The sequence below is a fragment of the Parus major genome, chromosome 5, assembly GCF_001522545.3.
Source record: "Parus major isolate Abel chromosome 5, Parus_major1.1, whole genome shotgun sequence".
NCBI classification, from domain to species: domain Eukaryota; kingdom Metazoa; phylum Chordata; class Aves; order Passeriformes; family Paridae; genus Parus; species Parus major.
Genome location: NC_031774.1, coordinates 15,310,179 through 15,322,442, shown reverse-complemented (window position 1 = coordinate 15,322,442; position 12,264 = coordinate 15,310,179). Strand labels below are relative to the sequence as shown.

Below are 12,264 nucleotides of genomic sequence, written 5' to 3'. Positions count from 1 at the left end.
GAGTGCAGTGCTGTTGGCTGTATTTTTCCACAATGTCTGTTTTTTTCTGGTTCTGGTCCAGGCTGTATGTAGAAGTCACAAAGTATGGCACAAATGGGCCTCTGTTATGATGCATCTTCTCTCCCCAAACTAGTGGCAGACAGTAAAGGGTCTGAGAAGGATGGTGCCAGCTAGTCTTGTAGCACAAGAGGACAGTGAGGTCAGCAGGAGGCCTTTATTTCAAGGGAGCAACACACTGAGTAGTAAGCATTTGGAGTTCCTGTCTCTTGACCAACCTGTGCTGTCAAGCACTGCCAAGGGTGCTGAAGCTCAGCCAGAAGTGTGGCTGCATCACTGCACTCCCATATGAGGTGAGAGCCATGTTTTGCCAAGGCTTGCAGCAGTGACCTCAAGATTTGTGTTGTTTCTTGGAGGAGAGGGCAATTGCTGGAACACTTTAGAGAACACATCAACCTGCAGGGCCTGACTTCTCTGGGTGTGAAAGGTAGTGGAAAACTTGATGGGCAGCCCAAAGGACAGGCTGGCCTGATCCTTTTAAGGTACATTGTCTCTCCAGAAGCTTTCCAACTGCATTTCTGCTGAGGTACATGTGTAGACATCTATAAAGAAGGGCTTGTTAGCTTTTCCCAGGCAGATGAATGTTCCAAGAACCTTGCCTCTCCCTTCCCCCACACTAAGATGACTAACCTGACTCCAGTGAAATCACGGTCAGTGTGACCAGAGAAGATACAACACAGCCAGAACTATTCTGGTATAGGTAAGCCTCAGCCAGCACCCACAACCAGTCTGTGTGAGAAGGGCTTGTATGGGCCTGGACCAAACTGCATCCAGTTTGTGCCCTGAGCTGTGACACACAAAACATTTGGACCTCCAAAGTATCAGCCAGTCCTGTCTCTGTTTTCTTCCATACTGTCAAACCAAAATGCTGGAGGAAGGCACTAGCTTAACATTAAACTGCCTTGAGCCAAATAGGAGCCTGATTCCTAAAGCCAGCTGACAGATAAGCCTAGCCCAAGTCTGTTGTGCCAGCTGGGAGAGCATCAGTCACTAGATGTTAGTCAGGGCCTGCCTGCCACTTCCTTGTCCCTTTTGGTTTTGAGGATGCAGGACATGACAAGGCTACAAGTGCTGTTTCTAGACCCTGTGGTTTTCCTTCCCTCTGTCTTGAGAGAGGTGAACGGCTCACTAGAAATGCTCATAGCCGTATTTACACTGGGATGATGACTCTGCCCCCAAAACCTACCCCTTCAAGCTGTTCTGCTCTGTGATGGACTCCAGGGGATGGCTCTTGAAACCCTGGGCTTGAAACCTCATCCCTTCCTTTCCTTGCTGTAGGTTTGCTTCACACACTTACACACACACACACACACACACACACACACTTTCACACACACACACACACTGTGTGACTCTATACACACCCCTCTAGGTTTTTTTTCCTCCTTTTTGGCTTCCTCTCACTGTATTGTTTTAAGTTGGTGCCTGGGCTGACCGCCAGTTTAAATTTCATCTTGCCTCTCTTCTTCTCCTCCTCCTCTGCCCCCCTCCTCCTCTCCCCCTCCATCCCCAGAAGTGATACTGTTTACTTTCTCTGCTGCTTTCTCAATGTCTTTGTAGGCTCTGCAAGGGATATAATCACCAGCTGTGGAGAGCTTTCTGAAACTCGAACTTACTCCTCAGTGTCCCGGGTGAGCGACCTCGCCATTACAAATAAATAAATAAATACAACAATGCTGTATTTAAAGACAAGAAAATGCATGTTTTACATCTCGAACTGGATCTCGAACAATCACGCCTGTTTTCTCCCTCCCTCATGTGGAATCGGTGGGCTTATATATAGATGGACAGCTTTTTAGCTAGGGGGGAAAAAGGCAACCAAAAAAACCCCAACTTCCTCCTCTCTCCCCAAAATGAAGAAATAGAAAACTCAGCCCCTAAAAGCAGCATTTTCCTTTTTTAAATATTTCCTGCCCATTTTGTTGTGCTGCTGTTTCACTTTAATTTTCTCCTTGGACAAGAGGAGGAAGAGTGCAGTATGGAAGTGTCAGACTTCGAAGGGGCACTTTGTCTGCTGGACAAAGCCTCTACAGCACTAAGGCGAAGAAAGATTAGAGGATAAAAGTGTTTGCCAGGATCCCCTCTTCCTTTTCTTCTTCCTCTGTGTGTGTGCGTCTCTCCCCTTCGGGGAGGAGGTGAAAGGGAGGTCAAACCGTGCCTACTGACCTCTGCCCCTTGCCCCCTGTGAACCAGAGCGAAGCCTTTGAAGTTGTAAAGTGCCCACAAAAACAGCAAACCAAACATGCCGCTGGCTTTTCCTTCCCCTTCTCCCGGCCGCCAGCTGCTTAATGGAAGGTGACAGTGCAGAGGCAGTGGTTTGGGGGCTCGGAGCACTGCACCTCCACCCCAGCCCCGGCGTGCACTTAATTGGCTCCCTGAAAAGCCCACACACCGGCACAGGGGAGAGGAGGCACCACCAAAAGGTGAAAACAAGCCCCTGCTTTCTCTCCTGCTGGTGCTCTGTGCAGCTGAGGTGTGGCTGAGGGAGAACGCGCGCCTGGGAAGTGTTGGGTGGAGGTGGCTGGGGAGCACTAGAGGGTCAGTGGTGGCTGGAAAGAGGTGGGAGAGATTCCTTATGTCCCTGCTGGCCCATGTTGTGGCTTCTGCTGGCACAGGTCATGAGCAGCACCCTTGTGGGTGCTTGTGCTGCTCCTGCTGCTGTCACAGCCATAATAGGAGAGCCAAGGTCCCATGTGAAACAGGCAGAAGAAACTGAAAAAGTACTTGCTTCTCTTTCCCTTGAAATTTGGGCCATTTCTGGAAGCAGTCCCAATGCTCACAGCAAGTCAAAGTTTGTTGTATGTTGTCTCATCTGGCAATAAGTAGGGCCCCCAAGCACTGAGCCTATTAGCCTTGAATGACAGGTGGAGTTTTTACTCTAATACTTGGAGCATGGTACCTGTGGTGTTTCTACTGTTGTCTTTGAGGTCTTCATCTCAGTTCTGGGATGTGTAGCCTGAAACGTTTTGGATGCTTTGGAAGGAGGGGGAGTTTGTTGTCCTTGGTTTAAGAACACCTTATCTGTTTCCTCCTGGACAGAGGTTGTCCCCGCTGGGAGCCAGGTGGCCAAGCCCCAGCTGGTGGGCCTGTGAGCCTCCACCTGAAGGAGACTGAGTCTGGCAGAGTATTGCTGTGAGCCCTGGTCTTCCTTCCAGAAAACCCTGTGTGAGATGCCAACTATTGCTTTGGCAGATTGCTGCTTGCTTTTAAAATTTTCTGATTTATTCACTGTCCAACAGCTCCTTCCTCTTGGTGTATCGCTGGGGTTTGCTGCATGCCCCCACTCACATCACATGGTCCTGCCCTAGGACCCTGAGAGCCTCCTCCAACAGCAGGTGAGTTGTTAAACTGTTGCTTTGTGCATGGGGTAACATTCTCATATATCAAAAATGATCCCTAAACGTCCAAAAGTCTGGCCCTAAACCTCAGAAAACAAGGTTGGCTATTAGCTGAGCAAAAAAAAAAACAAAAAGGAAAAAACCAAAACCACCCACCAGCCACCTTTCCCATCTACTGCAGGTATGCTTATGCTGGCTGCAAAACAATTGCAATCATGAGCCATGCACAAGTTCAGTAGTTTCAGCTGCCTTTTTCCTGTGCTTAGTGTAGCTTTTAGCCTTGGATGCTGGGCAGGAAATCCCAGCCCAAATGAAGTCAAACTGAGATTTGTCATTGACTTTGTGGAACCTGGGACTTTGCTCCTTATCTACAGCAGCAGCATTCAGGGATTCATATAGAATAAAACTCCTCTGGCTCTTGTTCTTCCTCTGCTTCTGAGTGCCCAGATAAGCCCTGTGGGTTCCAGCTGGCATTTCTGATCTCATTCGTCTGGGGCCTGATAAGGTGTTACAATGTCCAATGTACAAAATCCTGTTCTGCCGTTTTACCTCCTCTTTTCCTGTATATATTTTTTTTCGTACTGGAAGAGAATGTGGCATTCCTGTCTGATAACCTGTAAAGAATACAACAGTTAATTATAGCAAAATCATTAATGTGCTGTGTGGTAGTAGTGACTGATACTCAATGCATCCAGAACTGAAACTGCTCTTTTTTAAAATTTAGGTTCAGCCAAGTGGACCACAGCTATTTGTATGAGTTTAGTCAAGACCTTTTAGTCCTTCTGAGCTCAGTAAAATCTTCTGTTTCTTGTGTGCAGTTACTGTATGATCTCTCTATAGCACCTCTACAGACAATCTGATTTTATCATCTGGAATAGCTGAGCTTTTACTCCCTCTTCTTTTGAAAACAGGACTGTTTTATGTGCATGTCTAGTGATGTAGAATCTATAAGTAGATTCTCCCCCTTCCATCTTTAACGTGTGCTACACTTCATCCAAGTTCTAAAAAAACTTTCTGTTTTAAAAAATAAAGAAAAGTAGTGTTTGTTAGAGCTTTGCCATTCCAGTCTATGAGGCAGCATCAGGTTCCCCATCTCAGACTCTGTTATTTCCCTCTGGGCTCATATCATGCTTACCACATAGAGAAGATTTCAGGAATTTGCTGTCATTGTGTAATAGTTACCATTTAGTGTAGGGAACCTATGTCCAGCTGCCTAAACATTGTGTGGACTAAGAAGAGGGTAAGGCACCTCTGGGGGTGGTTTGGACCACATAAGTAGAACAGGAGCTAGGTTCCTACCCTCTGGGCTCTGAATCATGTTAAAAAAATGACTGCCCCTCTCTCTGGAGTTTGCAGGGAGTCTCAGTTTCTAATTTGGATATCTCAATGCGGTCTACATGGTGAAATAGTGTGAGAACCCCCCTGTGTGTTTACTTGAACATCCATTAGAATAAGGCTGTGCTCCCAGTGTCCTCGGGCTCCTCTATGAGGGGAGCTTCTCTAGGAATGACTGCTTGTTAATATATTTTCACCTCAAGGTCCAACTTTGAAGTAGGACCTGCTTTCACAGATCTGTTTATTTGTGTTTGTTTATTTAAGGGGTAGCTCTTTTCTCCTTGCATTTGATGAAGAACATTTTTGCTTGAGTGAGTCACTGCTTTAATTTCTGTAACTGCCTGCTCATTGCAGCATTGTCAGGAGCCAGTGTCTCCATGGGTCTCTTCTCCACATTTACCCTTGTGTGAAGTTTGACTTTGCATCTTGAAGAAATGTCTCATGCTTTAGTGCCAGGTGTGCTTGAATTCCTTCCCTGCTTGCCAGTATCTTTGTTTAAGGAGTGCAGACAGTGCTGGCTCTTGGAAGGTTCTTCCTTCTGAGGAAGCCAAGTAAGTCCATCTTCTGCAATAACTTTGTTTGAGCCTGACTTTGTGTTACAGCAAAAAATCACATTCCTAAAGAGTCTAAGTATTCCCACTTTTATGACCCTGGATTTGTGGCCTAGGATGCCAGGAGACTAAAGGGCTGCATTTTGTTCTGTGATTAGAGTATCAAAGCTCTTCATACTTGTCTCTGTCGCTGGTTTTGCTGGGTGCTCTTAGGTAAGATAAATTCACCCCTGCCTGTGTTTGTGTGGCTGGTGGCAGTGCAAAACAATGATATGTCCTTTGCAAAATCCTCTGGATTACAGCAATGCAAGGATTTCCCCTTTAAAGAATTTTCTTAATATTATTTCATAGTTTTGCCTGCTATGTTCATATTAGAAGGTGAACATTCCTGTGAGTAAGCTAGCTCCCCATCAAAAGAATGGACTTCTTGTTTTCCAGTTATCTTTGTTTGGCAGCCTGTGATCCCTTCAAATATCCTACAGTATGGGCACCCCTGTACCCAGGGTCTCAAGACTTAACTCCTATGCCAGTTCTGGTTTGTGTGGTTTCATCTAGCACTTCCTTCCATTTGCTGCTCTTTTCCCACCCAGGCATTTAGACAGTTTCTCTTGTTCCTTTTTTGTTGAACACTGATTTCATCTTGGTAGCCTGCAAAATAAATATAAGTGCTGCAAATAATTTGCCTTTGGGGGATTTTTTTTTTCCCTGGTAGGGGGCTGTTTGATCAAGCACTAAGATAAGGACATTAATCTCAGATAAAATCTCTAAACCATCCTACTGATGATCACATCAGCATCTCCTGATTCCAAAAGACTGTATAATCTTTGTCTTTGCTACTTTTGAAAAGTTTGAGAGATGAAAAGACAAGTACCAAAACCTTCTCTTTTGATTTTAATTCCTTCAGATATCTCTTCTAGTGTCCTAGAGATGGTGAGATGCCACAAAATGTTCAAAGATTATCCAAAAACATAAAGGCCAAATGGCTGGGGAGACTGGATGGTGATCTATGGTGCAGAGGCATTTTGTGATGGTATTATTTTAGCAGGTGTGTCTCAGCTGCCTCTCACTTGCCATTTTGACACCTGTGGTGTCATGAGAATGTAGTGGGTGGGATAATGTTGTCAGGGCCTGGTATGAGTGCAAAGTCTCCAGACACCAGAAGTTTTATCTCAGTGGACCGATGAGACCTCTGGTAAACAGAGGTCTGGTAATCTGTTTGCCCTGCCTGATACACATTGCAGTCTACATGGCATGAGTCTTGGTGTTGTCATGTTACTGTGTGATTTGTGTTTCTTCAAGTTTGAAGATGGAAACCTGTTACTGCTGAAGATGAATAGATCACGCGGACACAGGTTGAGGTGTGGTGCAAGAAAGAGCAGAGTTTATTTTTCCTCCCAGGATTTATAGGCTTCTTACCATGGCCAGGGATTGGATGGTCAGGACAACACTTTCTCACTGCACTGGCCATGAGAAATGCCCATCACAAGATGTGTAACAGAAAGAATGTACACATATCTATGTTTACAGTTACTGTCCTGGGAAAGTCCTTAGAAAACTGTGTTAGCAAGCTCAGAAGCTGAGTTTTCAGGGTGACAGAAACCAACCCAGAAAAGCCCATTTATCTCTGCTTTGTATTTTCTCCTGCACATGACATTGAATTCACAATTGCCAGTCTTCAAAAAACAGATTTATTAAGCACCAGATTTCTCTATCTCTTTTCTCAATTTATATCACCATCGTAAGGTAGACAACAGCGGTTGTAACCCCAGCAGAGAGCTTATATTTCAGAATCTAGTGCTGGAATTCTTGTGCACCAGACAAACAGTGCAAGCTCTGGGACCAGCTGTAATGAGCACAGTTCTGGGAAGCATTGACTGCACCATTTTTAGTGTCCCTGAATTTAAAGGGCAGGTTGATTTCTGCTGCTCGGCATTTAAAGGGCAGGTTGATTTCTGCTGCTTGACATCTATCAACACATAATCTAGTCAGCCTGTTCTTTGCTTAAATGTATATTTTTATTTCAGATCTTTTGTAAAGAGAACTTCAGAGTATGCAGACACAACAATGGGTTCACTGCCACACAGGTTCCTACTATGTGCCACTCCTGTACTGAACATAAAGCTTTAATTCCTCCTCTAGGAGGGACCTAAGCAGGCCAGAGCCCTGTGGTTGTGCAAACATTCACACACAGGGTCTGAAACAAGCCATCAAGGATTATTCCTGGAGTGATTAAGGACAAGTCCTAACAAGCCTTCATAATAATGCAGACTATTTAAAGCTTCTGAGGGCCAGGATCATATGGCAAAGGGCAGGGTAAATGAAAACAGGGTAATTTCTGATGCCATGAACGTGCTAAAATGGGAGGTGGGGAATGTTTCTGTGAGTCTGTGGGGGGAGTTGACTGGAAGGAGGGGAACATTATAATAATAGTTAGCATTTATCTAACTCTTTATCTATTTAAACCACCACACAAACACTGACTAGGGAGGAACTGGAATGCACTGCATGATACCCAAGGCAGAGCTAGTTTACTTTTTTTCTTTTTTAGTATTGATGTAGGGTAACTGGTGAGGGGAGCAGCAGCATGGCTTGCCTGGCACGTGAATGGGTGTCACTTACTGCAGCAGGGCCAGAGGGATGCAGAAAGAGATGGGTATGGCTGCGGTGAGTAGAGTATTCCCTGGGGAGCAATGGGGAGATCTGGCTCTGTCATGCCTTCTTGTGTGCCCTTACCAAGGTGTCAAAGCCTTCAAGTGCCATGTGATTCTCCTTGACTTGACCACATTTTGCCCGTGGCTCACTATTAGCTTGGCAAAACAGGAACAAATAGGTGCAGTAATCAGCAGCTGTGATTTCTCTCCCCATGGGGTCAAGTCCAGGTTAGGGTATTTGAAATCAGATGGAAAAAGGCATTTCCCCATGGCTGTGATGGCACAATGAGGTGAGGACAGCTGCAAGTCCAGCTGCTGCCAACAGCAGGCCTATGAAGGAGCAGTAGGGTGCTTGGCCACCCTCTCTTAGGACACGTGTTGTCCATCAGGTTGTCTGCCCTGCACTGCTGGGAGAGAATCTGTGATGATACAACCAGGACAGCAGCAGCAAATCCTAGCAGCTGCAACAGGCCTTGCTTGTGCCTCATTTCCCAGCATTAACCCAGGGTTTCTTTTTGCTACCTGCAACCTCTTGCACATTTCCCAGATTTCTTTTGTCTAGAGGTTGAGAGGCTTTTGTGGGGGCCTCAGTTCCAGGATGCCTGGATGCAGGTGCATCTGCTTTTGAAATGACTGGGAGCTGGGTTAATGACTATAATGGTGGGGAAGATGGGAGGAATCAAGCAAATTTTTTCTGGGCTCCTTGCTGAACTGAAAATTTTGAGGACTTCTTTATTTTTTTTCCGTGCAGAATGAAGTATTCAAGGTTCTAGACTTTAACACAAACAAAAAGAAAAGTGATAAAATCTCATTTCAAATGGAAAATTTAGCTTTTCTCAAACAAAACAAAACGGCTTGATTTTTACTCACTTATGTTTATTTTCTTCCAGAAAGAAGTTACCAGAACTACTAGGGTGATTGTTTTCATCCACTGTTTAAAACCTTTGGTCAGGGAAAACATTTCCCTGAAATATTTCTCTTAGTGCTCCCTCTGAGCATCTCTATGTTCATAATGCTTTCTTCATGCAGGATGCAATACTGGGCTTCTGCTACCCACTTCTTCCAAGATCTTTCTACTGATTTTGATTTTTCTGAAAGATTTTACAAAGGACTGCCAAAGGAGTTGGGAGAAATCTTCTCAGTTCCAGTTTCTCCAGTGGAGAGGAAAAACCATCTATTTAATTTTCTGTTTACAGCTCCCATTTCTTGTGTTGTCTCCAGGGTGGAGATGGATTGAGAGGGCTGCTCTGGTGTCCAGTCCTGGGTGGAGGTTCCTGTATCCCATGTGGCTGGATTTATGGTATATCTTGCTTATTCTTCCCAATTAACATCTGAGTGCTATTTGACATAATGCTTTCTCTTCCAATTCAGGCTGTTGTGCAGCACTTAGCTGTTCCTGCTGACTCTCAGTTATGAAATATCTTCTTCTCTCTAAATAGAAAGGTCTTTCTTGGTTCTTGAGAGCTTCCCGGGATGTTCCTACTTGTGGGCTTTAAGTGCTGTGCAGGGGCCTTGCTCTCTGTAGTCCTGTTTTTGGCTGTTGCCAGAGAAGAGCTGTTGCCTCGAGTGTTTTCTTGTGCCAGTGCCCTCGGCTGTTGCACACATGAACTGAACATTTGAGGGCCACCTTTTCTTGCCTTCTCCTGTGTGCTCCACTGTTTGATACCCAACCTAGTGGCTTGGAGTCCTCACAAGAAGTGCCTTTGTCTTATTGACGGACTTGGCCCAGGTTGCAAATGTCAACCCAAGGTGTCAAAGTGAGTCACCGCACACACACGCATCTAGAGAGGATTTTCCATGCAACATGATGAAGTCATTGACAGCCGTGTTGTGCAACTGTCCATCATGAATCATGGGGATCAGTGACTGAGGAAGGCTCGGGCTGTGGGACCAACTTGTGTAATTATCTCTAACAACATGAATATAGAACAAATTAATTAATAACTGACATGTTCTTTCCACTCACTTGGCCCCAGTTGTCCCACTGGGAAGCCTAATGGTTTGTGTGTGTTGCTGGCAGGCTCCATTAGTATTCCTCTTCTTTTGTGGGGGAGGTGAATGAGTCTGTTCCTTGCCTAAGGGAGATGTCAATGAATCTGGCTACTGGCAGGTAACTATGGAGCAGCAAGTCTTCCTAGTGTGAACTCTGCTCCCTGTTGCCCTCTCTTCCCCTTTGCTTCTTTGTTTTTTGTTGTTTTCTTTTTACATCAGTTTCCTAATCCATATTCCTCTCCTGCTTTTTGTCCCCTTTCTTTCACCCTGCCCTCACTCTCCCACTTTCCCTGCTCTGTTTCCTTTCCCCTTTGTTCTGCAAAGAAAAAAAAAAAGTTGTGCTAGAAGATAGTTTTTGTGTTTGTCAGCCAAAATTCTGTGCTCTCTTCCTGTAAATATTTCAATTTCATCATGAGACAGCATTAGTTTGTTAGCATTTTTTTGACTGAATGGGCAACATATTCTTCTAATGTTTGTTTCTTCTTGGAAGTTTTTCTTGGTGTTTTTTAATGTCTTAGTGTTTTATTAGCATTTCCTCTTGCCAATGTTTTGCTGTGGAGTGCCGCCTGGGCTTACTATGAATGTTTTGGTATGAGGCAAAGAGAATTCATATTTCTGGAGGATTTATTCCCTTGGTATGTGTTTTGGGCAAGACCCTGTCTCCATGAATATGCCAAAGGCAAAAATTCTCATGGATTCCTTTGAGGAGCAGGACTGAGCCTTGCTTTTGCACCCGTGGAGGATTGCTGTGCCCCACATGAGTCCTTGAGGGAGAGAGGGCTGGCTTGGACAAGAATGGGTGGGACAGGGCTTGTGCGTGCCATGTCCAGAGGACAGGGCTCTGCTGAGACACACAACAGACCTGACCTGCTCACAGCACTGAAAGGCTCAGCATCACAGGCTTAACTCCCCACTTTTTGTGTAGTAAATCATCAAAACTTCTCAGAGCTCATGGTCAGTAATGCTGGCCTTGGCAGCATTGAATAAGTCTTGAGAAACAGTGATGCTGAATGAAAACAATCATGAGACTGAAATATGTACCTGCTTCTTTACAGCTGCTGCCTGGTTTGGGAGCCTATGACAGCCTTCAGATGTTATCTCCAAGTTTTCCTTAGCATGCAGGAAGGCTAGAAAACACTTTTTGTTAATAAAACATTACACATTTTGCCTGATCTCAAGACCTGGAGCGTGAGAAATGGATTGGCTCTTGAAACAGCTGGGGTAAAGCATGAAGGGCTGCCATGTTCTGAGGTGAGCTGGCATCCTGAGTGGAGCACCAGTAGTGCAGGGAAGTGATGGGGAGTTGCAAGGCCTTTTCTTCACCTGGTTAACTTGGGTCTTAGGGGTGGAAACCAGGGGGCTGAGTATGTGTTTCAGCTGCTGATAAATGGGGGAAATTATGTCTTTAGAGAGGAGACTGAGGGCTGTGGAGACCTGAAGCTGAGCATAACCTCTGCTGTAGGTGCATTGCTCTGAGCAGAGTGACTAGGACAGAGGTAGAGCTGGTAACAGAAGGTTGTGGCCATGTGTTACAGAGACTGATAGCTCCTCTGAGATTCAGCATTCAAATTTTTCACAGAAAAACAGAAAACATGTGGTATTCAGTGAGCTGAGTGCTTGGACCACACCTGGGCTAGGTTTCAGAAGTGACTATATCTGCAGGTAGCAAGAATTTTATGCATGGATTGTGTTTGTGTGTGTGTTTGGGTAAAGCTCATCTAATAGTGTTTCCTGCTTTTGAGCACAGCTCAAAAAAAAAAAAAAAAAAAAAGCGTTCAGTTTTCTCATTTGACAATAAAATGCAAGCAGAGCAAAAATCGAAAACCATCTCAGAAAAGCAGTAGAAAACAGCTCTGGTAACTTCCAGTTTTAAAAAACACAAATGAAAATACTTGGTTAAAGTATTCTTTATTTTCCCCCCACACCTTCTCATCAGCTTTTATTCTGTTTTGCCGTGGAAAAGGAGGCAACAGAGGAAGAATGAAGAAAAACAAAGCTGAAAAAGTTTCTTGGGTTTATGGGGGATTTTTACTTAAAAATTAGAAAAATTTGAGGAAGGGTAGGAGAAAATGCTCATAAATTTATTTTCTTTTGAAGAAAAAACAGTGTTCACTTAAAAAAAAAAATGTTTTGAACAATTCAGTTGTTATTTTAGTAATTCTATGTGTGGAGAAAGAAGATTGGTTTCAGAATTCAAGTTCCGCAATTCAGAATTCGAGTTTAGGATCCTTGGTTCTTTTAAAATACAAATCTAGGTAAACATATATGAGCTAGGGCAGTGCCTGCAGAATAATGAGGCTATTTATCTGGAATAGCCCTTATTCCCCAGCTACTTAAGAT

At 44.5% G+C, this 12,264-nt stretch overlaps 1 long non-coding RNA gene across 3 annotated transcripts in view; it reads left to right on the top strand.

The window, feature by feature from the left end:
* LOC107206226 overlaps nt 1-12,264 on the top strand; it is a 76,420-nt gene that overhangs the window by 36,657 nt on the left and 27,499 nt on the right. For all 3 annotated transcript variants that reach the window (XR_004497932.1, XR_004497930.1, XR_004497931.1), the window contains 2 exons: nt 1,618-1,688; nt 3,297-3,392. This is a non-coding gene — a long non-coding RNA (uncharacterized LOC107206226). The remainder of the gene's footprint in view (nt 1-1,617; nt 1,689-3,296; nt 3,393-12,264) is intronic.